At 43.7% G+C, this 26171-nt stretch overlaps 1 protein-coding gene and 1 pseudogene across 30 annotated transcripts in view; both read right to left on the bottom strand.

Annotated features, from left to right (window-relative positions):
* NCAM1 (neural cell adhesion molecule 1) overlaps nucleotides 1-26171 on the bottom strand; it is a 331209-nt gene that overhangs the window by 258719 nt on the left and 46319 nt on the right. The gene's annotated exons all lie outside the window — the stretch shown is intronic.
* Nucleotides 11348-11462, bottom strand: LOC138847723 (U2 spliceosomal RNA; annotated as a pseudogene).

Genomic DNA, 26171 nt, shown 5'->3' with positions numbered 1-26171 from the left:
AATGAGGGAGGAGTATTGTTGGAGGAAAGCTTGGGGAAACATACCGGGTAGAGAAAAATGTTAGGGAAATTGAAGCCGCGGGGGGCAGGCCAAGGCGGAAACGAAAGCCACTTTGGGGTTCTCAAGTTAGCCCGGGAATAGGGGGCGAAAAGTTGAAACCAGAAGCTGAGACGTAAGCCAGATTGGGATCCGTCTGATTAGCCCGGGGAGCAAAGGACGGGAAGCCAAATCGTGGGGCGGAGACGTACGCTGGGTTGAATTCGCCAGGCTAGCCCGGGGAACTTAGATTGAATCCTAGTGGCGGAGACGCAAGCTACGCTGTGTTACTCGCGGAAGCCGCCGCGTGCAGAGAGAGCACGGGGCGTGAATAGATAGGGAACGCTGGCGTAGGCCGTGGTTCAGACGCGAAAGGGTTAAGCGTGGAGACCGCGGAGCGCGCAAAGCCAAGCCGAGCCGCGCAAAGCCGGGAAGCTGCGCAGATGAGAGAGGCGCGCGCGCGGGCTGAAGCGGCGAGGTGCCGGGAAGCTGCGGGGATAAGAGAAACAGAAGTTTGGAAGTGAAGTAAAAGAGAAATGGGAATGCTGGAAGATAGAAGTAAAATGGGAGAAATAGGAATGCCCGGAGATAGAGAAATAGAGAAAATAAGGCCTCCCCTCAACATCCCAATTAGAAGGCTTGGATTCGGTCTGCCCGATTAGTGAGGCGATGAGCACCTGGGCGGCTAGCCGCAGGTCACTGAAGACAGGCACGAATTAACATCAGTAAAGCTTCCCCACAATGCAACAATCAGGAGGCTTGGATTCGGTCTGCCTGATTTAAGGCGGTAAGCGCCAGCAAAGCTCGACCAGAGTATGAGCTGCAGGTCACCGAAGATAGGCACGAACCAACACTAATAAGTCTCCCCCACAATAAGGCAATGAGAAGGCTTGGATTCGGTTTGCCTGATAGGTCTTGTAAGTCCCCTGCGGGCAGAGCAGGGCATGCGCTGCGGGGCACCGAACACAGGCACGCATCAGCGCCTAAAAACCTCCTCACAACATGGCGAAGAGAGGACCCGGATTCGGTTTTCCTGATTGATAGGACTTGTAAGAGCCTGTGGCGGCTCTAGCAAGTAGAGCAGAGTGTGTGCCGCGGGACACCGAGGACAGGCGCGTATCAACGCTAAAAAATAAAAAGAAAGGGGGATCTGTGGGGAGCAATCCGGACCAGACTAAGTTACTCGAATTAGGACTTATTCTATGCATCTGCTCTCCCACAATATGGCGCTGGGAGAGAAGTAAACAGCTTCCGCACAGCTGCCTCCAGTTCAACCAATTAACTGTAGGACTTGCTCCTGATTGGAGAGCAGCGTACTCGGCGTGTGGGCAGCCGAGTTGGGATTGGCAGAGAAGGACTATAAAGGAGGAGAGAGACGGCACGCACCAGGAACATCTATGGGGAACATCTAAGGGAACCCGTGCAGCCCCCAGAGAGCCGGCCGGCGGTGTGCCGCTCCCCTGCGGAAGTGGGGAATGCGGCCAGGGGGAACTGCCCTTCCACGGAGGTGGAAGGGATAGTAGCCAACCCGGGAAGAACCAGCAGCAAGCCCGGGGAGGGCCGAGCAGACAGAAAGAACAGCGCAGGGTCCTGTGTCGTTCCTCCACGAAGACGGGGAGCGACACCAGATGTCTGCCTGGGGACAGAGCCTGTGCTCTCTGCCCTACAAAATGTTCATCTAAACAAGGACATTTGAAAGTGTCCAGTATCTTTCCATAGCTTTTGTTTAAACTTTATACAAAATTTGCTTCTTATCTTTCCAAAATAATAAGATTCTCTTTCCCATCTGCATCCTTGAGGGTGACACAACCACGAGTGCCATGCTCTCAAGAATGTCACTCTGTACGCCTGACACATTGACTTAAATACAAAAGCAAGACAACCAATGAAAACCTTACCTGCCAAGCCAACGTCTTCCTACAGCCACTACACCTTCAGGTGGGCCCTAAATATGCGTCCCTGCCCACTCTGCAATTCTTATCAGTAGGGTAATGAGAAAGAAAATCATGGCCCATCTGGTTTCATCTGTTGGCTTTATATGCTGTATCTACAATGTACAGTGCTTCTCAAAGGAGGCCCTGGAGTTTTTGAAATTAATTTGTAATTCCTTTGAAATATTTCTCTGAAACTACTGAATCCTATCTTTTGAAAAATCCTTCTAACTCATAATACAGAGCTCTGCACTTAATAAGTGTTCTTGAGCACAGCAGGCTCTCCATAAGTATTTGCTGACAGTTCAATAAGCAGTAGCTGATGATGGTAACCCACTTAATATATACGAATGGTATTGGCATGCATAACATGGGCCCAGCCTCCAAAAAGCTAGAGTTTCCCTAAAGCATCAACTCATGCTGATCCTTCTTTTACTCTATGCTAACACCTTGATGCCCCCCACCGCACACACCCCAACACTCTTAACCCCTCTGTCTTATTTCCAGTATCAGAGGGAGTTTTCTTTGACCATCCCTGTTACAGTTTGAACTCCATGATTTGGCTCCCTAATCCATGCAGCAGTTTAAAACCCAAAATCATAAATTAACAGTACTAGGAAGGCAAAGACTTCTTCCAATTTGGGAGTATAGCGGTGGGGCCTCAGGGATGTGATTAGATTGGATTCCGTCGTTCCGGTGGAGCCCCCATGACTGAATCGTGGGGGCTTTATAAGGAGACACAGACTGACACACATGTACTCCCTCTCTTACTACATGATCCTGTCCACCACCTGGGTCTCTGCCAGAAGTCAAACCAACAGCACTGTCCAGTCTTGGATGGTGAACCTCCAAAACCATGGGCTGAAATAAACCTTCTTCCTTCCTAAGTAGCTGGTCGTAGGTATTCCATTGTAGTAATGAAAGGCTGATTAATACAATACCTTTCACGTCCCCTCTATAGCACAAAGCCCTTAATTTTCTTCCCAGGAATTCTTACCATATGAAACTTCTTAGTCATCAATTCATTCATTCCTTTACCTTTTCAGCAGCTGCCACCTCCAATCAGAGTGATAGCTCTGTAAGAACAGGGTCCTTGGGAGGAAGTACCCGGCTCCTGGCTTTGGATCGGTGCAGCGCCAGCCATAGGGGCCATTAGGGGAGTGAACCAACAGAAGGAAGACCTTTCTCTCTGTCTCTCTCTCACTGTCTATAACTCTTTCTGTCTCTCTCTCTCTCTCTCTCACTGTCTAACTCTGCCTGGCAAAAAAAAAAAAAAAAACAGGGTCCTAACCTATAGGCTGCCACTGTAACCCCCACACCTACAAGGGTGCACAGACAGGTGCTCAGCAAATAAAATGTGAATGAAGTAAGAGAGAGATGAATAAATACAGCTATTTTTATACTTGTTCTCTAGGTAGGTCTCCAAACTAACTAAAACTACAACCCAACACATAGGCACAAAGTATTTAGTACAATTCTATCAGCACTTTAGGTGCTTTCCTGATGTACAATGATTTGGGCAATATCTAAGTTATTCAGTATGAAAAACAAATTATTTAATTCCAGCAATTTGCATACTAAGTGATCAAACAGTTTAACGACAAAGCCATTTTCAACTGGCTATGGCATTTCCTGGAACCAACGATGAGACCATTTGGAAGATGTTGGCTATTTACTGCCAATGAGATTTAGATTATTTCAGCACTGCTTCAAACTAACTGTCCATACCTGACAAATGGCCAGATGTTCCAGAAGACAAAGGCTTTTGGGAGCACCTACCATCTTGCAGCAGATTACTTATTTTTTTCAAAGCAACTAGTGGTGAGATCCAAGACAACCTTCATAATACTGTGCATGCTTAGGCAAAGGGGGGGGGGATAATTTCTAATTTTCTCAGTAGATATTAAGAACAATCCAAGTAGCAAATTACCCTGGCTTCAATTGCTTATTTTTTTTCCCCACCACACTTAAAGTCTTACATTTCATAATTCCCATTTTACTACTGAAAATATGTGGTAGAACTATACATATTCTGGTATTATTTTTGCAAACAATGTGTCAGGATAGACTAAGGTCTAGGAAACCTTCTACTAGATTACACTCAGATACAGAAGCTTGCAGAACATTAGCAGATACAAATCTCCTTTCCTAGACTGCAAGAGACTCCTAGAATAATACAGAAGAACAGATAAACCTCACAACACTTCTAACACAATGAAGCAGTGAATTAAAATGAAACAACAAAAAGGGATAAATTAATAAACTGCAGAGTCTAAGATATAAAGATATAAAGCCCATTACATGGATGACTGGGCATAGAATGGGAATTTGCCTGCTGGCTCCAAATTTCAGCTCAAGTTCAAAGTGGAAGACAGTGGCAGCTAAGTTAGCCTGACATTCACAACACACCGCCCCAGCTCCTACTAATAAATACCGGCTGGTCCTTGGAGCAGCCTTACCTCTGAGAGACTAAAGGTTTTTTTTTCTTTTATTTTTTTTCTTTTTTATTTTTTGACAGGTAGAGTGGACAGTGAGAGAGAGAGACAGGGAGAAAGGTCTTCCTTTACCATTGGTTCACCCTCCAACGGCCACTGTGGCCGACACGCTGTGGCTGGTGCACCACGCTGATCCAAAGCCTGGAGGAGCGACTGGGACAGAATCTGGCGCCCCGACTGGGACTAGAACCCGGGGTGCTGGTGCCGCAGGCGGAGGATTAGCCTAGTGAGCTGTGGCACCGGCCCTGAGGCTAAAAGTTGTTAAGGAGCAGATATTCCCAGGTCAAATGATTCACAAGCACAGGGGGACTCATACCTTTCCCACTCACCTACCTACAGCCAGAAAGGATGCCCAACAGAACACCCTGCCTTGAGGTGGAGCTGGACCAAACTTCCAGGACCGGAGAATCATGGGGTCTGCCCAAGAAGCTGGTACAAACTTGTGTTTGAGGTTTACAGAATGTGTTTTTGTGAAAGATAAAACCAAAAACTTGCTCCATGCATTAAACATGCAGTGACCTCCCCAACGGGGGAAGGGGAGATGTGGTTTACTGACTGCAAAAAGCTTTTTCATGTTTTTGGCAAGGCTGTTTTAACAGAACTTCCTCCTAGTTTCTGTTTTTATTCAATATGATTACAACAAGGAATCAGGCAAAGTCCCCAGTTCCGTGAAGTTACTCATTTTGCCTTGAATACCTATGCATATGTTTGTATTGACTTAGATGTGCAAACACAGACAAACAGAGCCCTAAAATTCCTAATCAAAGCTAGGTGTTTTAAGACTGTTTCTTTTTCAGATTTCCTTTTAAAGGAAAACTCTGTTCATACTCCCCAAGTCCCCTAACGGATTTTCTTCTTTCAAAATGTTTTTTTCCTGGAGATGGTCATTGAAATGAATGAAAAATGGACAAGGCCAGCCAAGTGAATTCTTGGCTGTAACTGCCTTGGGAAGTGCTTTGTGGGTAGGCATCTGAATGAACTGCTATAAAAGTCATGGAGTTGGCATTTAATCATTTCCGTCTCTCTGTTCCTGGGCCACATCTTTCCTTTTGGCTTGCATAAGAAATGTCAGGCTACTAAGAGGGATTCGATGTTTTAATGTCCAATTTCAGTCAATTACTGAATATTTCTTTTCTCATAAGAGTTTCTTCAAAAAAATTTTTTTTTACTTATTTATTTGAAAGTCAGAGAGAGAGAGAGAGAGAGGGAGAAAGATAACTTCCATCCACTGGTTCACTCCCCAGATGGTATCAACAGCCAGGACTGGGCCAGGCCAAAGCCAAGAGCTTCATCTGGGTCTCCCACATGGGTGCAGGGGCCCAAGAACTTGGGGTATCTTCTGCTGCTTTCCTAGGCCATTAGCAGGGAGCTGGATCAGAAGTGGAGGAGCCAGGACTCGATGCCCATGTGGGATGCCGGCATTGCAGGCGGCAACTAAACCTACTCTGCCATAAACACCAGCCCCAGTCTGGCAAGAGTTTCTTCAACGGATTTTCTGTTTGTGTCCATGGTGAGAGATAACCCATATCTTTGTGTCATCATCTTATATTAAAGTTCTTGCTACTCTGACTCTTGTATGAACAGTATAGCAGTGGCAACTGTGCCGAAGTCTGCTACATTCCCCAAAATCCATTTGTCTCTTCTTTTGTGGTAACAAGAGCTGCAGTTTTAGTGAGGGACACTGTCACGCAACTAAAAGTCTGTATTCTCTGGTTTCTCCTGTACTGAGTACATGACCAAGCTGGCACCAAAGAGATATACAGCTTCCAAGACACTTGCACATGTCATTTCCTCCTTCCACATGGATAGATACACATGTGATGCAATGACTGGACCTGCAGCAGCAGTGTTGGACCACGAAGTAGAAGCCTAATAATTCAGAGTCAAAACAACAGAATCCCAGGTCCCTTGATGGGACACTGAAATCATCACACTAATCCCGAACTATCTACCTAGCTTTGGATTTTGCTTATCTAAAACAAAACAAAACAAAACAAAACAAAAAAAAACAATGTTGTTGAAGTCATCATTATTTTAGGCTTTTGGTCAACTGTGGCCAAACATAATCCTAATGTAGACACTACATTCTACTTCATGCTTCCAAGGCAGCTTCTCTATCAAATTCTATTCTCAAAATCATTCATGCTCAATTCTAACAAATCTGACCTTTAAATTCTATCAGGCAAGTTTATAAAAAGCCACTGGCTATATTCCTTATCTCATAAGTCTATGCGGCAAGTATACTATAAACTTAGAATAACACTGGAGTTTATCTATGTAATCCCAGAGATTTTACCCTGTCCAGAATGGAAACAACAAAGATGGAGAGCACTCGTGAGTTCTGATGGTTCAGAAAGACTCTGTCTTCCTCACTCATCTCATAAACCAGCAAATTCTTGACCTCTGTGTACCACACATCTGGCTCTCTAAACCATGAGCCAGAGAATTAGATGGACTGCCCCAAGCCAAGGTATTTGCATGCACGGCATTATCTCAGGTGAAATATGTTAGAGGCCCGAGGGTTTAAACCAACTCCTTTCCAACATATGCAGAGTTCCAACACATCTTTTAAACTCAAGTTTAGCGTGAGTGGATTAACAACAGCCCTGTGGTTATGAGTCTCTGGTAATTTTACTGCATTGACTATAATATTCCAAAAAAAAAAATCTGCAGATTAGTCTTAGCACACTGATGAAAAGCTGGTTCTGCTCAACACATTATCAGGCTTCCCACCTTCTCCCCATTGCCACGGCTGGGAACTGGTTTGATTCTCAACCCTTGCTATTTTAGAGGTTTAGTAAAGTCTAGTTACTGGCATTAACATCCTGAAGGCTAGCCAAACACAGCCAGAGGACTACAACATGTTTCTTTTCTTCTTCTTTTTTAGATTTATGTATTTATTTGAAAGGCAGAGAATTACAGAAAGAAAGGAAGAGACAGAGAGAGAGGTATCTTTCATCTGCTGGTTCAATCCCCAAACAGCTGCAACAGCCTGGGCTGGGTAGTGCCCAAGCCGGGAACATCTTCCAGGTCTCCCTCATGGGTGGCAGGGGCCCATGTTCTTAGTCCACCTCCTGCTTCCCAGGCACATTGGCAATGAACTGGATTGGAAGTGGAGCAACAAGACACAAACCAGCACCCACATGGGATGCCAGCATTGCTGACAGCAGCTTTATCAGCTATGCCACAATGCCGATGCCTACAACAGGCTTTTAAAAGCCATAAATATTTCTCGTAATACTATAAACTTGCAAAATAATAATAATAATAATTTGTGTAAGCCTGCATAAGCCAACTTATTTAGTGACAATTAGAAAATCACCATGGCTTTATTAGTTGTATTTGGTATCAAAGAGTTATTTTCAAGGCTCTTAATGATACCATGTATAAATAACAAGTATTTTCCTCACATTATTAAGCATGGAAAAATTCACAGAAGTTCCTAAGCTAATTTGATTGTCTCTGCAGTTCAGAAAGAATGAAAGCATACTCTTGTTTGTCTGTTAAGATCACTTTCCTATACCAACTACTATATGACTTAAACTCAAATGAATAGCCAAAGGATGTTACCATAGCTTAATTCCATTTCCTATTAGATTAAGGCTTCCAAATATGTCCCTAGAGACATTTATATAATGTCTTCTTTATTCATGGTTAACTTCCTGGATTCCTGACCAGACATTTCCATAAGGCCATCCTAACAAGTGATTCCATTCACTGCATCCCTATAAGAGTGCTCTGTGAACCTGGATGGACAGAGAATGGACCCCTGCATTCTAACTCATGAGACCCTCTGCAGTGATGGTCTGACTCCTTCAGTCTGTTCAGACATTCAAATATGAGCAAAGGATTTAACAGTGCCTGCTGTGAAAGAAGCATGCAATTGTATTACTGTTATTGCTATTAATTTCTTATCCTGCAAGCTAGTAATTGCTGACTAGTAGGAGCCACCGATTAAGAAAACCGTAAACAGTAAAACATTGCCAACTACCTCAAATGAAAGAGCAAATCAATGAAATGGTAGGTATAGAAGTGCTTTTCAAATCCTAAGGTCAGTTTCATCGCTGGGGATTTTCTGGAAGCAAACTAAATTGGACTCTAAATTTGTAAACTAACTCATGTCACCATCTTCCATGTTTCTTCTTATTAAGTAATCTCTATAGCCTCCAAAATCAAAATATTTTTAAAAATCTAAGAACGGGGGCTGGCGCTGTGGTGTTGCGGGTAATGCTGCCTCTTGCAATGCCGGTATCCCATATTAGCGCCAATTTGAATCCCAACTACTCCACTTCCAATCCAGCTCTCTGCTATGGCCTGGGAAAGCAGTAGAAAACGGCCAAGTCCTTGGGCCCCTGCACATGCATGGGAGACCCAGAGGAAGCTCCTGGCTCCTGGCTTCAGATGGGTGCAGCTCTGGCTGTTGCAGCCATCTGGGGAGTGAACCAGCGGATGGAAGAGCTTTCTCTCTCTCTCTCTCTCTCTCTCTCTCTCTCTCTCTCTGTGTGTGTGTGTGTGTGTGTGTGTCTTTCTCTGTCTCTTTGTGCCTCTGCCTCTCTGTAACTCAGCCTTTCAAATAAATAAATAAATCTTAAAAAAAAATCTAAGAATGATTCAAATGTGAAATGCAAAGGAACCTTGAATATAAGCACCCAAGACCCTAGAGTTAAGAGGGTAGGTGGGAGGGCAAACTGTGCCCTAACAGTGGGATAGTCACTGATGCAATGAGTTCAGTAATGAAATGTCTTCCAATTCAAACAGCCTGTCTTATGCCAGGGCTGCTTCTATACATCAAGCTCAGAGGGTGTTATCTGTTACACATCACTTTCAGTGACGCTGGATACCACAAGAGTATCAATAATGGCCCAAGGAGAGTATAAAAACAGAAGGCAGCCAATATGCATCAGCACTGAAGGATGGATAGAGAAAAGAGGCCAGAGAAGGAAACCAGAGATAGGAATTATTCAGGAGACAGCACGTCTAGTAAACAAGCAAAAAAAAAAAAAAAAAAAAAGTGGAAATGAGAAATTCTTCAAAAAGGAGACAGCACCTGCTTGAGCTTGTCACCAGTTACTAAACTCAGAAAACTGTTGGGACTCAAGAAGCCCTGGAAGGCAAGCAGAGTGAATTCACCAAACATCTGTGTGATCCACCGACACAGATACGCTCAGCTTTGCGCCTGGTAGGTTGGTTGGTGGCAGAAGGACCACAGTTTACCAAATGGTGCAGGGATGTGCTGAATACAGTTGTCAATGAAGTGACACACAGGTGTCACCCCACCCTAAGAATGACCCAGTGTCACTTTTCATTCATGGGATTTCTACATGGAAGGCTTCCTCTTCTCTCGGGCTAGGACATAGAAATAAGGGAAAACACTTCCCACTGCTCCTGAAAACTAGAAACTTAGTCTTTCACTTTTGTTCATGAGTAGAATCTGTGGAAGTACTTTTCTCCATTTCTTGTAAAGAGTCCCAGTTTGGAAAAAAATAATAACTTCTGCAGTGAAAGCTCCCTATCAAAAATAACAATCCAATAAAACTAGCCCACTTAGCAATTTTATAATGGCTCTATTAAATAGATCTTTTAAGACAAAGCACTTAAGACTATGACTGTTTTAAATGACTGAAACAAAATAGAAACTGAGAACAACCAAAGCAGTGTTTTGCATGGCTGATTGATTCTAAGGCCATTATCTAGATAATCAATCACTAATAGAGCTAAATATCTCAAGGTTATTATGCAGCGGCTGACTCGGGCTTATCGAATGGACATGGCTAAAACTCAGAGGAACTTTCTGGCAATTCCACATATGTAGCCTCATTCAAGAGCCACCAACTCAGGAGCCATCAGAGGCAGAAATCGATGCTTCCCACCATGAGCCCAGCACATGAGAATAATGTTCCAAGGGAAGAGCTCCCATAACAGGTTCACAAGTGTGGATCAACAAGTTACATCATTGAGAAGTAACTTCTACTGGAAATATAGGCACCTGCCAAAAAGTCCCTTTTAATTTCCCACTTTTTTTGAAAAAAGAAATTTTGCAAATGTAGAACTTAGAGTACTAAAGCTGTTGTAAAAGAATATGAACAAATATAGATACTGAAAGGAAACTAAAAAAAACTAATTAAAATGGTAAATGTTATATGAGGTTTTTTTTTAACAATTAGAATTTTTGTTAAATTAAATAGAGATAAAGTGAATATGTCAGGGAATTCCACAAACCTGGCTAAGACATAGGCCAGTGGGACAGTGTAAGGGAGATGAGATCTAGGGGGCCCGCACGGTGGCGCAGCGGGTTAACACCCTGGCCTGAAGTGCCAGCATCCCATATGAGCACTGGTTCTAGTCCCGGCTACTCCTCTTCCGATCCAGCTCTCTGCTATGGCCTGGGAAAGCAGTAGAAGATGGCCCAAGCCCTTGGGCCCCTGCACGCATGTGGGAGACCTGGAAGAAGCTCCTGGCTCCTGGCTTCGGATTGGCGCAGCTCCGGCCGTTGCGGCCATCTGGGGAGTAAACCAGCAGATGGAAGACCTTTCTCTCTGTCTCTACCTCTCTCTGTAACCCTCTTTCAAATAAAATAAAATAAATCTTTAAAAATAAAAAAGGGAGATGAGATTTAAATCTGAGGAATATATATTTCAATTTATGTACTTTGGCCAATGGAAATTTATTCTAAACAAAATTGGTGCAAATAGTATATACATGGATAGAGAGTTTTGGGGTTCATTTGATTTGTCTTTTTTGACTTCTAATATTCTACAGCTATCTGTTGAAGGGATCAAAGCAATCCCGTTTAACTTAAACTCCACACTATGACTTGCTAATGCATGTCTAACAATATGCCAAGACCACAGTCTATCCGAATTTCGTTAAGACTGGGAAATTTTCAAGGGGGACATGTTGTTGGTACAACGTGCTAGGACAAAAACATCTGATATAAATATAAGAAAATATATGGTTTAGCATTCCACACTTGATCTTAGCCAAAAGGCTGAGAAGCGATGGTTTAGTATTCCTACAAATTCAAAGCACAAAGCCTCCTATTTCCTTTGCACATATTCCTTACTCCTTTGAAGTCCACAGCTTCTGGTTAGCATTCACTAACGTATTAAGCTCAAGGCTCATGGATGCATGGATGCACACATGAGCACACACACACACACACACACAAACAAAACTGATGGCTGATTTTACTACCAACATAAAAGTATAATTAATTTTATTTTCATAGACACAGTGAAGGATGTTTGGATGTTTTTGTTTGTACATTGGAGTCATTGATGAAGTCACCATGGCTCTGGGTATGACTTAGCAGCTAAATAAACCGCCTATGATCCCAGAGAATATAGTCATGGTTTTCTCCAAGAGTCACTATAATGGCTGCTATTTCTATTTGTTCTTCTTTAAAGGTTAGAGATAGGAGAGTCTTCAAAAATAAATTCCAAAGATTTGAGGAGCACAGTAACTTTATGTTTGCTCCAAAAACCAACCCTGCACATATCTAAACACAATTAGATTGCCATTCAAGTGTATTAAAATTGCTTTTTTCTGAGTAGGCCACCTTCACCTCTTCTAGTTCCAAAGGATTTAAGAACAAACTCTCCCAAGCTGTAGTGGTAGTAGAACCTATCTCAGATCCTCTGGCAGAAGGGCAGCTTCTTCCACGACTATGAGAACTGCTGAATATGCACAGAAGGCAACAAATCGCTATCCTCTAATCTGTGAGCCACTGAAGCAGGTGGACAGACAAACCATTGAATTAAAGAAGGCTTAATGGTCCAAGCTGTGAGAAAACTGATTAGGTCTCATCTTAGAGCTAAAAGGTTCCTTTTAATACAACAGTCATTGGAGGCACTCTCTTCCTGCAAACACTCACCAGAGAAAAATAAGCATGAAAGTGAGAGACTCTTTTATGCCCCCAGCTTGCCTGGTAAAGGCCATTTTCACATATAACCCTTGGTCTTCTTTCTGATCCATCTCACCCAAATTATCTGGAAAGCTGGAGGGCCGACCTGCCCCTTCCACCTTGGGCCCCATCACCTTCCCTCAGAGCAACAGAATCAATCTACTCACACTCACCCTACCTGCTTATCTGTCTTCAGGGCCACCAGCAAGCACCAGCAGAGGCTCAAGAGGAGATGGTCACACAAAGTAAGGTGCACACCCTAAAAAGTTGTGTCTGTCCCCACACGTCTCCTTCATTCCCAGGTTGGATGCTCTTCCCAACAGGTTCCATCTTATCCTGCTGGGCAGAACCCTAAAATCTCTATGGTAAACCATCCTCACTCCCCACTACAAGCAGCTGGGGCTGGAGGAGGTGGCAATGGGAGCAGCCTCAGAGAGAAAGACACACCTGGGGTGGAATTAGTAGGAGACTGCAGTATTGATTGTTCCAAAATGGGGTATAGTGCAAATACCACCTTCCACACTAAACCTCTCCATGGGGACAAAGAACACAGAATCACTGCTTAGATCTTTTCTCCAAATGACAAGAAGACTTGTTGCTCAATTGAAGAGGAATGGAATGGTGTAATGTAGGCAAAATATGCAACAGGGAAATACAGTCTTTGTTGATACAAAAAGATTGCTTATAATCAAGAAGGCAAGGAAGTTGGAAGATTAGAATGAGTCTCGCTGCCTTTAGAAGGATGTCACTTTCAGTTGAAAAATCAGAGACTTTGATGTGGCAACTGAAGCAAAGCACACTTGAAGACAGACAGAGAGAGAGTCCAAGAAAGGAAGGAGTAGGAAATTCTTCATGCAAGGTTATTGCATGAAGATGGCAGATGCTGGGTTCATGAGGAGCCATGAAATGTGCTGATGTTGCCAAGCACTGGGTTGGGAAATACAAAGTTCACACCTGGCGACCAGGGAAGTAGGTATAATCAAGCAACAATATTTATTTGGGAGAACCTATTCATTCCCTTCTTGGTTTAGTGGTTCCTGTCTCAGGGAATCAGCACTTTTCAACACAGATGAAGAATTACGGTAAGAAAAACTTCTTTTTTTCCTCTGTAGTAGTTATAACTTTTATTTCAGTCCTGAGAAAAATTTCAGGTTTTGAAAACATGATGACTGCCCCTTTTCCAAACCTTATGCTCTGAAAAGCGTTTATAAATTCAAGTCTCAAGCTCAGCACTCTGGTATTGCTATGAAAGATATACAACCTGTTTCCTAGTTCAAGTATTCTTGGATTATATATATATATATATGTGTGTGTGTGTGTGTGTGTGTGTGTGTGTATACGTATATATATGTATATACACACACACACACATACACACTATGACCATACTTGATGTCAGATCTTTTTATAAATACTCCACCTACTGTAAACATTGGTTCCTCAGAGATGTTTTAGAATATTGGCACAAGTGTTTAAGGAAATTTCATGGTTTCACTTACCATAACTTTTATTTTGGAACTGAGCAGTTATTAAATTGTATCTAATCCTGGATTACAGTTTCATTATACTCAGTGCTTCTGATGGCCTCATGAAGTAATTTTGCAAAAGAAGAAGAAAGATGCACCATCCAGAAACAGACACCCAGCTTCAAATCCGCAGCTCAAGCACCATTTTCATGAACCTGAGAAAGTCGCCCGGCCTCTTGAAAGCCTATTTTTGTCAGTTGCAGAACAGAGATAATAAGCATTATAATAAGCTTGCCTCAAAAGGGTGTCCTGAGGATTAAGGGGGTGGTGTGTGGAAGTTCTTGGACCAGTGCCCGACTTATCATACAGTAAAGGTCCCTAAATCACGGTTATTGTTCTCGTGAATCCAACCTCCTAAACAGATCTGTGAAGGGGTGTAATAAACTGAACCATTTATGGACATCTCCTTGGCTTGCTCCAATTAAAGCTGTTATTGGATGCCAATCAATTTGAATTAAGTATTTCAAACGTGGCACACCACCATCACCCTGGCCAAGCTCACTGTACAGGAAAGCCCTGGAGGCCTGATAATCTCATGCAGCGGAATGGAAGTCTTCTCATCCTACCACTTGTATCTCAAAGATGAGGGCTCTTCTCGATGCCTTCCTCTTACGACAAACACCCTAAGGGAGAGGTGCCGTCGCCCACATTTAGAGTTGAAGTGTAAGACTTGCTCCTGGTTACATGTTTGCATCTTAAAAGCTATCTCTCTTAAAGCACCCATGACATAACAGGGTCACAATCAAAATTTTTTGCAATCCTGGTTATACCAGACCTGCCTGCCAATCATGTCTTCTATGCCCACAGCTCTTGCAGAAGGAAGCTGCCTTGGATGACGGACTACCATCATCTGTCCCAGCTAACCCCTCCTGCTTGCCCACCACTACTACTTGGCACAGGGATGAGACGCTGCAACACGGCGTGGTGAACAATGACAAACGGGCCACCAGTCTGTCTTTTTAGAGATTTGAACTAGAAAAATCTGAAAGGACATGAAGTCAGGTACAAGAAAAGAAGCCGAAAGGATGAGACAGAGAAAATGGCTAGAGAAAACACAGCGAACCAGAGAGACCCAGGGAACATTAAGAGAAATGAGAAACCATGAGGGGGCTGAGACGGCAAGGTGACGAAACTGAGAAGAGAAGGCAGGGTGCCAGCTGGCAGCGGCACAGGCAGGAGACGGCTGCTGGGCCCCGCCCACCTGCACCTTTGAGTGCAGATCCCGAAGCACCTGCCGCAAGGGACCCCAGCCCAGCAGCTCTGGCTCCAGACTGACCCCCTCGAGCTCCCAATGTTACTGGGCCCAGGACTCCAATTTGCAGTCTCAGATTTCCACGAGCTCTGCTTCCCTGAATGGCACAGCTGTGAGCTCACCTGAAAGTATTTGTGTCCTTAGAACCCACAGAGTCTCAGGGAAACCCAGCAGCTATTGCGAACATTACAGAGACTCAGCCTTTTACTACAACTGAGTCCTCCAACATCTTACTGTAAGGCACACGTTAGAAAACGCACCCGAACTGCTTCCATCACCTACTTGGAGAACATACAGTTTTGTATTTCATGACAACATTCTTTCTGCATCACGTCACACTCTTCAGTAAAAGTCCCTCCTTATGGCAGTGTTCATTCATCTTAAAGAGATGAAGGAGCCACAGGGCTGTGTAGTTTGTGTCGGGGGTGACGCCAGGCAGACGACATGAGCCCCGTGGGAATAACTTTACAAGCTGGCTCTCTCGCTATCAGACACAAGCTCTCGGCACAGAGGAGTCCCCCTGGGCCTCTGCCGGACTAGGTGGAGCCAGAGCCGTAGCTTGGAGAGAATGCTATTTCTCTCCAATGGCTTGCCTGAGCTAATAGTTCTCTTTTTTCAAAGGGTAGCACCAAGTTATATTTTGTACAGCTCTGCTTTATTTATTCCAGGAAATGCAAAATATATGGTCTGAAAGTATTCTAAACTGAAGACCACAATATATTTCCACTATGTTCCCCAGACCTATGCAATATACCATTTATATGGCATAATAGTGTTAGTACTCAAAGGTTGCCGGCACTGTGCTGCAACGAGTTAAAGTCCCAGCCTGCAGCCCCAGCATCCCACAGGGATGCCAGTTTGAGTCCCGGCTGCTCCACTTCCAATCCAGCTCTCTGCTACGGCCTAGGAAAGCAGTAGAGGGTGGCCCAAATCCTTGGATCCCTGCACTGGCATGGGAGACCCAGAAGAAGCTCCTGGCTTCGAATCAGCTCAGCTCTGGCCGTTGCAGTCATTTGGGAAGTGAACCAGTGGATGGAAAACCTCTCTCTGTAACTCTTTGAAATAAATAAAATAAATCGTTTAAAAAATATTCAAGGGTCACAAAAATTGGAAATGTATTAAGAAAAAATATTTGCTGAGAGCTATATAAAAAATCAGGGGGGAAAACCTAAACTTTTTATAACTGTCTCTGAAAAATGCCATTTAAACAGAGACATTCAAAAGGGACAATTAGGTCAGCTGTTATATATTAGAATCTCAGGCAAAATGCCATACATTTAACTTGAAAACTGCCTTAGAGTTTGTATACAAATTTTTAAATTTACTTTTATAGATACTCATATGTATATGGCATGGAAGTACCAAAGATGAAACTAATTTTAACCTGATGAATATAACATACAGCTTTGCAATAGTATATTGATTGATGCAGCATGCTTTCAGCTACAAGAAACTAAAACCCTGATTTAAACCTGCTTAAGCCATTTTTTAAAAAAACCTAGGAGAAGAACAGAGATAGTGTAGATTTTGGAACTAGTCAATGATGCCAAAATCAAAAACTCATCCCACAGCCCCGCTGTGCAGCTGCGTCTTTAGACCTATGCCAATAGATTCAGCCATTTCAGGCACCACACCAGACATGAACATGTCCAGAAGAAAAATCAATATGACCCTCTTCTTGGTGGATTCTGGGGCTTTTTAAAAATATTTTTATTTTGAAAAATTTCAAACGTATAGAAAAGCTGCAAAGTATATTCATTTAGGAAATTCATATCCTTTACTGAAATCCATCCTTTGCTATCATTATTTCACCTGGTGTTTTTTCTCCCTCTCCATAAATATGTACAGAATTTTATTAATATGGTTATGGAAGCATTTAGAGCATGTTGCAGACATCAAGATCCTCTACCCCTGGCCGGCGCTGTGGCTCACTTGGCTAATCCTCTGCCTGCAGCGCCGGCACCGGGTTGGGGTGCCAGGTACTAGTCCTGGCTGCTCCTCTTCCTGTCCAGCTCTCTGCTGTGGCCCGGGAGGGCAGCAGAGGATGGCCCAAGTACTTGGGTCCCTGCACCTGCATGGGAGACCAGGAGGAGGCAGCCGGCTCCTGGCTTCATTTGGCACAGCACCGGCCATAGCGGCCATTAGGGGAGTGAACCAACAGAAGGAAGACCTTTCTCTCTGTCTCTCTCTCTCTCACTGTCTATAACTCTACCTGTCAAATAAAGTAAAAATTAAAAAAAAGGTCCTCTACCCCTAAATATCCATATCCTAGAAACTGTAACATTCTTACATAGAATCTGTTGAATAGCATCCTCCCAAAATTCATATTCACCTGGAACCTTAGAATGCTACTGTGTCTAGAGACGGAATGTCTGCAGATGTAATTAGTTGAAATGTTGCCACATTGCATTAGAGTGGAGACTAAATCCAATGAGTGAAGACACAGGCACACAGGGGGAAAAGCTTGTGACAACAGAGAGACACTGCAGTCATGTCCCTGTAAGCTACAACACAGCAAAGTTTGCTGTCCAAAACCAGAGGCTGCGAAGGCAAGGAAAAACTTTGTCAGAGGCTTCAAAGGGAGCAGGGCCCCACCCACACCGTGGCTTCAGGCTTCCAGCTCTCAGTCCTATGACAGAATGTATTTCTGGAGTTATGAGGCTTCCAGTTTGTGGTACTTTGTAAGAGGAACTCTGGGGAACCAATAGCATATAACCACAATGCAGCTGTTTAGCAAAAGAAATTTAACACTAACATAGTACTAGCATCTCATGTACAACCTATATTCAAATCTCATGGGTTTTCCCAATAATGACCTTCACAGAAACTTTCTTCCCAAGCCAGGCCCCTATCCAAGGTCACACATTGCACTGAGATGTCACGTCTCCTTAGTCTTCCTCCATCTGAATCAGTTCTTCAGCTGATACTTTTGACTTGTACAAGCCAGTTGTTTGGTAGACCAAAGCAAGTTGTTGAAGATCTCCATCAAATGTAGATCATGTAGATCATTTCTTTTGCCATTGCTCATGCCGACCATCGTATCACTACTATCAACCTCTATAATTTTCTATCCCGTGGCTCAGCATGTTAACACCCTGGCCTGAAGCGCTGACATCCCAAAATGGTGCTGGTTCAAGACCCGGCTGCTCCACTTCCAATCCAGCTCTCTGCTATGGCCTGGAAAGGTAGTAGAAGATGGCCCAAGTCCATGGGCCCCTGTACCCGCATGGGAGACCTGGAAGAAGCTCCTGGCTCCTGGCTTTAGATCAGCGCAGCTCTGGCTGTTATGGTCAACTGGGGAGTGAACCAGCGGATGGAAGACCTCTCTCTCTCTGCCTCTTCTCTCTCTGTGTAACTCTTTCAAATAAATAAATTAAAAAAATAATTTTCCATCCTTCTCATCCCAAAAACATTAACCTACTTAAAGATCCAAATCAAGACTCACCACCACCGTGAATCCTCGACTGATTCCTGATCATATGATTCCTCCCTCTTCTAGAGTTGCAAAACAGTTTCTATGTCAAGTGTTCACTTGGCACTTGATAATCTGACTTTACTGCTGTCATTTTGTGTCATATTCTACCAAATTCCTCCTTGGAGCTACTACTATGTGCTTAATACATTTATTACTTGACTGTAATTACATTAATATTTTAGCAACTTACTACCCAATGAAGTACATGCTACTTTCACCAAATGACTTTTGCTGCTTGCCTTAGGTATAGTGTAAAAGGAAGAGCAGATCTTTCCATCTCAGCACAGTCGCTAATTACAACTCAGTAATTAGTTCCAGAAGAACAGTTATTCTTTCAGGTATACAGCTGATGTTTGCTCATTAGGCAAAGGCACTCCAGAGAATAGAATATGACTCATAAATAATATGTAAGGTGGTTTTATTACCAGCTATTGTATTGAAAAACTGTATGATCCTGTTATTCATCAGAATAAGGAAAATGAAGCAATCAGAAGCAAGCCCCACTAGTTTAAGCCTATTGGGCTAAATAGAAAAGTCTGATTTATAGAATATTTCTGAAGAAATGCATTTTAATTCTTTCAAATACACAGACTTATTTTTTAACCCCAAATCATAATGAATGGCTCCAATGAGATCCTACTTTAATACATAAGAAGGGTCTGTAATTAGCATATCACAGTCGGAGACATGAATCAAATAGAAAACCAATTTAGTTCAGTATGGAATCTGAAAATGCTTTGACATTCTACTCCATCCCAGTTTCATTTCTTACAGAAAATATAAAATGTGCTCATTAGGGAGGGGGATTTGCTTTTCCTTTTTAACTGAATTAACAGTTCCATTTTGATTTAAAATGAAGCTCAATTTCCTAAATCATAGAAAACTGCAGCAGCTTCCTGGCCTGCATCCTGGCGTCTGCTTACACTGGAAATTGTGGATTCTTTGCATTAATAAGAGCTTCAGTGCATGAAGATAAGTCACCTTGCTCTCTTCTGCTTTTGTTGACTTTCTCCCTATCTTAGTAGGCCTCCTTTTCACAGACAGACAACAGTAAGCGTCACTCTAGCCCCTTCTGAATTATCACAAACAACTGGATCTTCAGAACCAATGGTAAGCCTCTCACCTTCCTAATCCCAGAGCATCCCTAGGACTCTGATCTCAGTTTCCAAGCTGGATACATGGTCTTCCCAAAAGGTCTTCCTGGCCTGTGAACAGCTGTAAGAGACGAGTCCTACAGAGTCCTACAGCATTACCTCATTTATTTACTGCAGCTCTTGTCCTCACTGGGGCTCTAGTTATACAGCCTCTCACATACACTACAGTTGAGGACCTTCCAATTAAATAACCCCAAAGAAGACTTTCTGCCACCACATATTTCAAAGTCAAGTCTGAGCAGGTAAAACTTTTGACAATTTTAAACAATTTTGTGGATATAGTCCTACATGAGTCTGTCCTATATTTGTTTGGATTTTTAAATATTTTATATTTATTTGAGAAAGTGAGAGACAAAGACAGAAAGACAGACTGACAGGCAGAGAAAGGGAGCTCTCATCCACTGGCTCATTTGCTAAATATCTACAGTGGCCGGGACTGGGCAAAGCTGAAGCTCTGAGCTGGGAACTCAACCCAGGTCTTCCACATATGTGTCAGGATCTCAATTACTTGAGCCATCAATGTAGCCTCCTAGGTATTTGCATTAGCAGGAAGTTGAAGCCAGGCACTGGAGTTAGGTATCAAATCCTAGTACTTCAATGTGGGACATGGGCATCTTAACCTATATCTTAAACATTAGGCTAACCACCCGCCCCATGTCTTTTTTTTTTTTTTTTTTTTTTGACAGGCAGAGTGGACAGTGAGAGAGAGAGACAGAGAGAAAGGTCTTCCTTTGCCGTTGGTTCACCCTCCAATGGCCGCCGTGGCCGGCGCGCTGCGGCCAGCGCACCGCGCTCATGCGATGGCAGGAGCCAGGTGCTTCTCCTGGTCTCCCATGGGGTGCAGGGCCCAAGCACTTGGGCCATCCTCCACTGCACTCCCGGGCCACAGCAGAGAGCTGGCCTGGAAGAGGGGCAACCGGGACAGAATCCGGCGCCCCGACTGGGACTGGAACCCGGTGTGCCGGCACCGCAAGGTGGAGGATTAGCCTATTGAGCCGCGGCGCCGGCCCCCATGTTTTACTATAAAAAGAAAAAACAAATTGGGGTGACTATCACATGGAACATGTTGGCCAGTTTCTTCCATTGTAAAGTTCAAGTTTCAGTTTCTCAGGCTAATGTTCTATGAGCAGCCAAAGGGTTTAGTCCAGGGTATGGTACTCTTCCACTGTGATACCCCATCACCCCGTGAGATATCTGTGGGAATGACATAGGGAGTCTGCATTCATATTATGGCTTGAGCACAATCTGGCCCTTGAGCTCATGCAGGACTTTAAGGTTCAAAGTCATGGGAGGCCCTCAGGCCACTGGGGGTATGCGGTGGGTGACGGTTTTCACACGAAGGCTTTTTGTAAAGCCTGAGCCAGTCCCAGCTGTCTTCGCTTCCTGGCTCATCTGCCCACTTTCTGCCATTGCTGTCTGCTGGCCTTATCAGAGGCCAAACCCATGGGGTCATCTGACCTTGGACTTGAAACTTCAAAATTGTGAGCTAAATAAGCCTTTTCTCTTGTTAAAGTTAGTTCCCTTGGGTATTTTGTTATAGCAATGAAGACCTACATAACACAGCTTGTATAACCTTTCCTTGGTCTTTGGTCCAATGCACCGGGGGCCCACACTGAGCCTGGATCCCACTAATATAGTGCCTCTAGTCTAATATTGTAGTTTAAGGAAGATCTGTGGGAATGCTATCCCAACTGATCAGGAAAACATTCCAGTGTGTAAAACAAAGATGTGTTCTGGTGCCTTTTCTTTCTGACTTTTAACTTACTGATTTCAACTCACAATAGAGAGCAGAAGGGATAAGCAAGCTCCTGACAATGTTTTAGTTTCACTCCTTCACCAGACAGTTGATGCCTCAATGGAACCATTAGCAGGAAGAAAGGCTTCTGTTTGAATACTTTAAAATCGAAACCATAATCTTGGGAAGTAGTCCACCAATACTGACTGTCTTAAAACCAACAACTCATTTAGGAGCACATTTTGCAACTGATTTATGGGGAGGGTTTAGCTGGAAATAAAATTAGACCATAAACCTAGAAAATGTTTCAACAGCTAGAATAAGTCATTGTTAAACTTGCTCTGAAACTGGCTGAATTCATCACAACCCCAGTTCCCCACCCCAAACAACTGCTTTAATAGAGGTGTGCTTTGGAAAAATGCCTTCCCCACCTCTCTCTCCCCGTTTCAGAAGGAGGCCATAGAAATGGGCGCGTGAAACTTACTCCACACCTGTGATTATTTTAAAAAATATTTATTTTATTTATTTGCTATGCAGAATTAGAGAGATCTTCTATCCACTGGTTCATTCTCCAAATGGTCCCAACAAACAGGGCTGGGTCTTATGGAAGCCAGGAGCATCTTCTGGGTCTCCCTCGTGGGTGCAGGTGCTCAAGCATTTGGGTCATCCTCCACTGCTTTCCCAGGTGCATTAGCAGGGAGATGGAATGGCAATGGGGCAGCTGGGACTCAAACCAGCGCCCATATGGGATGCCGGCGTCACAGGTGGCGGCTTTAACCTGTTGCAGCACAATGCAGGCCCAGCCTTGTGATTATTTTTAAGGACAACACCAGAACATCACATTGTGAACAACCTAAATTTGAGAATAAGTTTACTAATCATCTTCTGAAAAAGTCATTATTGACATTCAGAATCCATGCCGATGACAGCATATTGGAATTAGAATATAAAGAGGGATTTCGAGCAACTTCTAACTACCATAGTTCACGAACTTTAGATCACAATGTATTGTAAGATGCATCAGTATTTTATGTACGAAGAAAGAAAAGCTGTCAACCATGTTAACACAATGCTTTGTCACTGAAGATTTTTATTTTACACCTATAAGGGGGTTCTTTTATACACAGACACAGATTTTTGTCATTTATCAACCTTGGGCTAAGTACAAAGGAAGATAGGAAAAAAATTATTTAAGTAACCCTAACAGTTCTTCATGTTCAGAATCCAACTGAATTCCATTTTGACTGCAAACCATTGAGGCCCGTATCTTTCAGCACAGTACCACCCTGTGCTATTAAGAACACAAATGATGCAGCATTCCATCGAAGTGCTCCAGTATTGTCTCCAGACTTTCCTTCCACACTGCTGACACCCACTGGGCAACTTGTAGGATACTCACCTGTGCGCTGACAACTGCTACTACCCCAGGACTGCTCCACGGCTGGGAGCACAGTGAGACACCACTGGACAAAAGCAGCATCCTGTTTTCAGTCTTTCGAATGGAAACACGTGCCTCTTATAGCCAGTTAAATATGGCAGCCTTGTGGCGTTGTACCAGTCCCTTAGCCTGGATTTTATTTGATAATGCTAACCAGAAAGCTCTGAGGGCTTTAAGATTCTATGACTTGGGGCCAGCACTGTGGCATGGAAGGTAAAGCTGCTGCCTGCAGGGCTGGCATCCGATACGTGCACTAGTTCGAGTCCTGGCTGCTCCACTTCCAATCCAGCTCTCTGCTATGGCCTGGGAAAGCAGTAGAGGATGGCCCAAGTCCTTGGGCCCCTACACCAGTGTGGGAGACCCAGAAGAAGCTCTTGGCTTCGGATCGGCGCAGTTCCAGCCGTTGCGGCCATCTGGGGAGTGAACTTGCAAATGGAAGACCTCTCTCTCTCTCTCTCTCTCTCTCTGCCTCTACGTAACTCTGCCTTTCAAAAAAAAAAAAATAAATCTTTTTAAAAAAAGATTCTCTGACTTTATTTGCACCATTTGGGTTAAGGCAGATCTGTTCCCAGTAATCACACACATGCTTCAGACTACTTAGTAATGATCTGAGAATACAGATAGGTCTTTCCTGGCCCTGATCCCTTCACTAGGCATTGCCCAAGAGGCTCTAGTCCGAAGGACAATGATTTAGAAAGCTACTTTTCTTTCAACGGAGCTGGCTTTAAATATTTATTTATTATTAAAAGGAACATGGCCGCTCTGGCCAGAACTGCTCCGAATCCTCATTACTCTGAGGATTTAACTCTCCTCCTCTGTAGGACAGGTTCGCTCTTCCCTCGCAAAGGTATTCATTTCTTATTATATTCATTCAACAAAAATGTTCTGGAAGCTTCATATACGCCTTAATCTGTGACATCTGAAAGTCAGATAATTTTTTTATTCTCTGTAGGTTCCCAAGAACAGAGTGAACAGTTTTCCTTCGCTCATTTATTCAATACGAATGTATGGAATAACTGTGGTAACAGACATAGGTTTCTACTTGTTCAGTACCCCTTGGGGAACAACTGTTCCCCCATTATCAGTCCCTGGGGTTTCCAGTAAGGCCGACTCCTCCACACACCAGCTCCGGCCTCGGGGATATCATCTCCCTAGCCTAGCTTCAGAAATGGGCATTTGACTCAAACCAAGCCAAGCAGAGTTACCTCCAGGGGTTTGTCATGACAGTCAGAAGAAGACAAGCTCTTGTTTCTGGACTCGGCAGTCTAGAATTGCTGGTGGTTCTAATTGCCTCCCCGTGGACAGCACCTTCCCAGGAAACATTTCAGCACAGCCAAAGGATGGAAAGAAAGGCCGACCTGTTGACATCATCTGTGGACCTGTACCCACCATGTCTGAAGTGCTGTGCACCACCACTGGATTTTTTATCTACAGGAGCTTACGCTGGTTTGATTTATATCTCCAGCACTTGAAATCCAAGGCGTACTAATAAACCCAACCCAGGGTCAGCCACCATAGCAGCCGGTGGGGCTGCAATGGCTAATGAGGCAGGTGAGTGGGCATCAGTTTGGCTTCCCCAGCAAGAGAATGAGTAGGGATGAGAGACTGTCCATTGAAGAGGGCCAGCTACACAACCAGACATACCTACGTTCAGCACCTCCTGTGCTATTTACTGGATGCAAAATACTCAAAAATATCTTCCAGCCTTGTCTCTGGAATAACAAGCTAAATGCCCCAAGCCATGACTCTCGTTAGTAAGGGAAACATTGAATTCTACATTGATCTTCCTATTTCATTTGAGTAAAGGACTCAACTCCCTTAAGCCCAGTTCTTCCTTGGACTCAGGCATGCCTTCCCAGAACGATGTCCATGCTCTAGGAAATACTGCTGCCCATCAGCAAGAGTCTGCCTGCTGGCTGGGTAGTGCTGGGGGGGGGGGGGGATATGTGTTATCGTAATGAGGTTATCACTCCAGACCTCAGAGAGCATCCGGGATGCTGCTTCTTCCTAAAGCCCTGTTATACCAAGAAGGTGTAGGAACACACTAAGAATGCCTGTTCTAGAAAGAACTAGAAGGCTCACCATCACCTCTAGGTGAACTCTTTAAAGAATTTCTGCATCTGAATTTAGGACAGCCTGCTTTCCAACTTCAGACTGAAGACGTGGGAAGATTTCTTCTTTCCCATAATTACAAGTGTCTAGATCCTGAAGACGGCACAACTATTCATATACGAGGGTATTCCCAAAAGTTCATGGAAATGCATATTGTCTTTTAACTCCATTTTCCCATGAACTCGTTAAGGTGATATACATATACACAAACACATGTACATATACAAGGATATTTCAAAGTTCGTGGAAAGATGGAACTCAAGGTCATCATTTGACACAGAGATTAAGCTACCTCTTGGAACACCCATCCATAGCCCCTACCAGAGTGCTTGGGTAAGTGTCCCGGGCCCGCTCTCCATTGCAGTGCACTGCCGATGTGAACCCTGAGAGGATGCAGCTGATAGCTCAAATACTTGTGTCCCTGCCCTCAAGGGGAAGACCCAGATTGAATTCTTGGATCATGGCTTTGGCCTGGTCCAGCCCGGGATGTTGCAGGCATTTGAGGGGTGAACCAGTGGAAGAGTGATCTGTCTTTCTGCCTTTCTAATAAATTTAAAAAATAAATAAAAGAGAGCTGATGTCCCTGCCCTATAGACTTTTTTTAAAAAAAAGTGGAATTAAAAGATGAGTTTATTTTGCTGCAAATAAATTTTGAAATCAATGGATGGTTTTTCATAATATGCATTTTCCATAAAATTTTAAATACCTTTTATATGCATGGATTTAAAAATCTTTTGCACTAAAATGCACTTATCTTTAATTCCATTTTCCAGGAACTTTTTGGAATATAAACATATACTCCATAGGAAGCCCCCAAACACTGAGGAGTTTGAAGCAAAGGCAGTTCTTTAAGTTAACCACTAGTATACATCCTTCCTTAAGCAACCTTGACCTAGCAACCTTCATGGAGCAGAACAGAAGCCATGGAGCAAACATCCAACTGTCCATCAAGTAACAGGCATTCAGAGCCTACCATGACAGGGCTCTAAATTTACCCGTGGAGAAACACCCTCTGCCACCTCATCCCAAATTCACCCTATTTCATTACCGCATCACTCAGCCTGTCTCTAGCTCTCTGCACTCTGTCTTTGCCTGCTCATGTTTGTGTTTGGCA

This window comes from Oryctolagus cuniculus, chromosome 1, assembly GCF_051225735.1.
Source record: "Oryctolagus cuniculus isolate XC-2025 breed Fujian yellow rabbit chromosome 1, ASM5122573v1, whole genome shotgun sequence".
NCBI lineage: Eukaryota > Metazoa > Chordata > Mammalia > Lagomorpha > Leporidae > Oryctolagus > Oryctolagus cuniculus.
Note: the sequence above shows the minus strand (reverse complement) of the source record. Positions and strands in the feature narration are given on the sequence as shown.